Source organism: Cynara cardunculus, unplaced genomic scaffold (assembly GCF_001531365.2).
Source record: "Cynara cardunculus var. scolymus isolate 2C unplaced genomic scaffold, CcrdV1 Un_Scaffold_1758, whole genome shotgun sequence".
NCBI classification, from domain to species: Eukaryota; Viridiplantae; Streptophyta; class Magnoliopsida; order Asterales; family Asteraceae; genus Cynara; species Cynara cardunculus.
This window is the reverse complement of record NW_020200864.1, coordinates 26,578-31,072: the sequence shown is the minus strand read 5'-3', so window position 1 is coordinate 31,072 and position 4,495 is coordinate 26,578. Positions and strand designations below refer to the sequence as shown.

At 33.7% G+C, this 4,495-nt stretch overlaps 1 pseudogene; it reads left to right on the top strand.

Annotated features, from left to right (window-relative positions):
• The first annotated feature begins 2,059 nt into the window (after nt 1-2,059).
• The window catches only part of LOC112502673, an 8,392-nt pseudogene continuing 5,956 nt past the window's right edge, over nt 2,060-4,495 (top strand).

Genomic DNA, 4,495 nt, shown 5'->3' with positions numbered 1-4,495 from the left:
TAATTTAAATTTAGTAACAAAATAATTTATTTATCGTTTAATAATATAATTTTTGTAAAGATAATAATTAAGTATTTTGTTATAATGATTATCTTAATTATATTTTTTATTTTTTATATTTAAAATGAGATGTCTATCTTGTATTTGATTATGTTTATCTATAGTTAGTTACACAAATTCAAAATTGAAGCTTTAATAAGATGTACTTACGCACAATTTATTTGTGATCTTGAATTTTATAAACAGTACTTTATGCATAAAAAATAGTTTTCAAATCAACTATTTTAAACTTTTCATTTTTTATGTCATTTCTTTAATTTATTATAAATTAATTTAATTTTAATAATAAAATAATTTATTTTTGTTTTAATACTATAACATTTTGTAAAGATAATAATTAAGTATTTTGTTAGAACTCAATGATTATCCTAATTATAAATTAGATTTTTTATATTTAAAATGAGATGTTTATCTTGTATTTTATTATATTTATCTGCAGTTAGTTACACGAATTCAGATATGCAGCTTTAATAAGTTSTACTTACGCACAATCTACTTGTAATCTTGAGTTTAAGTAATATGCATTAATAAACAGTAATTTACACATAAAAAGTAGTTTTTAAATTTTTTTGTCAAATGCTTTATAATATAGTATAGATTATAGATATCTTTGAAAAATCAAGAGGTTTGAATAAAAAAACTCAAATGATCAATATTTTTAATATGAATATATATATTAGATGCACATAACTAGAAGTTGATTCATGCACATAACTAGAAGTTGATTCATCCATGTCCCATCATGTATTTGCCCTTCCTATTTTTCTTATCCTTAATTATGCTCTCATGTTGTCCACATTTGTTAAAATTAAGTTAGACATTCAACCACTAAGTTAGTTATCTGACGGTTAAAAGTTAGTTACTTTGGTGAACAAGTGTGTCTATTAGTGAAAGGTTGTGTCTTTTGGCCTTAACGGTGTGACCCTTGGCTGTGTATATATATGTTGGATAATACTCACTGTACGATGGAGTTGTTGTGTTAATAAGAAATTGACTGTCATAGCAAACACCCCTTTTATGCATGTGTAGAAACTGGAGGAAAGTTTCTGCAAATTACTTTTGATCATTTCAAACTTCCTATGTATATTAGATGTTCTTCTGTTTGACTCCAACAAAGTGGTATAAGAGCATATGGTTCTTGGTTCTGTGTGTTCGAGATTTGAAGGACTGTGCAGAAAAATTAAATTATTGTGCAGAAGAACGCAGGAAGAAGAACATAAGGAAGAAACAGGACTGTGTAGAAAATTCGAAGGAGAAATTCAAACAAGATCATACGAAGTCTAGATGGCTACAATAAAAAATTTTGGTATTGAAATTTCTGTCAAAAATAAAGACAAACAAGAGAGAATTATGGAACAACGAATTCCTATTAAGATAAAGAAAGGTCCATGGAAAATAGAAGAAGATGAACTCCTGATCAAGCATGTCGAAGAATACAAACCCAGAGATTGGGATCTTCCTATTTCAAAAGGACATCTTCAACGCACCAAAAAATCATGTCGTCTTCGGTGGTTGAACAATTATCAACCTAATCTCAAGAAAGGAGAGTTTTCAGAAATAGAGAAACAAATGTTGTTTGATTTACAAGGCAAGTATGGAAACAAATGGGCAAAAATTGCCACATATTTGCCGGGAAGATCGGTTTATCATGTTAAGAATGTTTGGTATAATCATCAAACTAAAATGGCCCGGTTTTACAAGGGTAAAATAGACTGTTTAAAGTTTGGTTCAAGTCCAGATGAGAAGAAGAAAGAAGAAGAGGAAGAAGAAGAAGAAGAAGAAAGGTGGATGAAACTCTCCACATAAGTGTTGATGATCTAAGTTATACCAGTCATGATTGTGTTCAAAAGTTTGTTGTTGGTGTACTCTCCTAATCATGGAGAAAGGAAGGAGAAATCTCGCGGAGGTCTTGCACTGGAAAAGAAAGAACAAACAAGAATATGAGAGAATCACAATCTCACAACAAAGGTATGCTCAAGGCTTATTGAATAAATTTAATATGGTTCAATATAATCCAGCAAGTACTCCTATGGAGTTTGGATTAAAGTTATCTAAGGAGAATAGAGATAAGGAAATAGATTCTAGCCTTTACAGAACCCTAATTAGTTATGGAGTCACCCAAGTCAAGTCATTGGGAAGGGGTGAAAAGGTTTCTATATACGAAGGCTATAGTGACATGACTTTGGAGGAACTATGAATGATGTAAAAAAAAAGGGTACAACAAGGTATTGTTTTTTTAGGATCTGGGGCTATATCTTGGCAATCCAAGAAACAAATTATGGTGCCCTTTTCAATAGCTGGTTGTCAAACTTTATGGCTAAGGTCCATACTGGGAATTGGAGCATTCAAAGATGAAAACTGCACAGGCCGAAAAAAAAAGACCGGCAGCGTTATCAGAGGACTCGGAGTTTTGTACAAGTGTTTCTGGGAACTAAGGGACAACCTAGATCAAGATTCAACAACGAGTTTGGAAAAGACACGGTGAAGTGAAGATAGAGTTTTATGGGGCAAACTTCAACATAATGAAACATCGTTTGAAGGTCTATCCATGTCTAACTTAAAGGGGAATGTTAAATTAAGTTAGACATTCAACCACTAAGTTAGTTATCTGACGGTTAAAAGTTTGTTACTTTGGTGAACATGTGTGTCTATTAGTGAAAGGTTGTGTCTTTTGGCCTTAAGGGTGTGACCCTTGGCGCTGTATATATATGTTGGATAATACCCACTGTACGATGTAGTTGTTGTCTTAATAAGAAATTGACTGTCATAGCAAACTCCCCTTTTATTTTATGCATGTGCAGAAACTGCAGGAAAGTTTCTACATATTAGTTTTGATCATTTCAAACTTCCTATGTATATTAGATGTTCTTCTGTTTGACTTCAGCAACATTTTGCTACTTCATCTTCTCCACAAAATGTTCTAACCAAAGGTTCATCACTCTCTGTTGAAAACAACAACCATGTTTTGGTTTCACCTAATAAGCTTTTCACTGCTGGATTTCACCAGATTAAAATGCTTATTGCTTCACAATATGGTTTTTTGAGCCCATCTCAGATGGCAATCACACATTGTTTTGGATGGCAAACAGAGACAAAACCTGTCAACGGAAAACGTTCCAAGTTTACCTTGCAGAAAACTGGAAATCTTGTTCTAACGGATGCTGGCCAAATGATCTGGACGACCGACACTAAATCTGCTTSGTCTTTGCAATTGCAACTCATYGACWCCGGTAATCTTGTTCTTAAACAGTCCGATGAAGAACCATATCTTTGGCAAAGCTTCAGTTTTCCGAYTGATACCATTCTTCCTGATCAGCCTTTCACCAAATATACGGTCCTTATATCTTCGAGAAGTTGGACAAATTTATCTACTGGCTTCTACAAACTCTATTTTGACAATGACAATATAATTCTTCTTCTTTACAAAAGCGAGGAAAGAAACAATATTTATTGGCCTAACCCTTGGTTAACACCATGGGAAGCTGGGAGGTCTACTTACAATGACAGTAGATTTGCTTTGCTTGATTCCAAAGGGTGTTTCAAGTCCACAGACAATTTTAAGTTTGTTACCATAGACTTCAGCCAGACTCGTCATAGGAGAATGCCACTTGATATTGATGGCAATGTTAGAGTTTATACACTAAACAACACAAGAAGTTGGACAGTTTCATGGCAAGTAATTTCAGCACCATGTGAAATTCATGGGATTTGTGCCCAAATAGCCTGTGTTCTTACACTTTAGAATCGGGAAGGAGATGCACTTGCATACAAGGGTATAGGGCCAAGAACCACATAGACTTGTCTTTTGGTTGTGAACCTATATTCCATCTTACCGGACGTCATGAGAACTATGAATTCGTCAAACTCCGTCATGTGGAATTTTGTGGGTTTGTTTCCTTATGTATGGCAAACTCGAGTCTCAAAGCATGCAAGTAGGCTTGCTCCAATGACCCCAATTGTAAAGCCATCGAACACACCTTTAACCAAGATATGGGTTCTTTCAAGTGTTATGTCAAGACTTTGTTGTTCAATGGCTACAACTTAGGTACTGATTACGTCACTTATCTTAAGCTACCTAAAAATCAAAATGTTTCTAAAAGGTCTTGCTTAGATTGCTCGAACTTAATAATCAAACCCAAACAAACATATGAGACAAAGCATGCAAATGAGGCCCTTAAGTTTATGTTGTGGTTTAGCGTTATCCTCGGTGTAATTGAATTTATGTGCCTTCTATTCTTCTTATATATTACCCAAAAACCCTCACGTGCAACAACCCAAACCTCCCTTGATAGAAGATATCAGATTTATTTAACACAAACTACTTGATGTATATTTAAACATCAAACTATACATTCACATTGGAGCAAGTTTGAGAGACATACAGGACATATATATAGGCAACCAAACGTTGCCATGACAGGAAGGAACAGACACA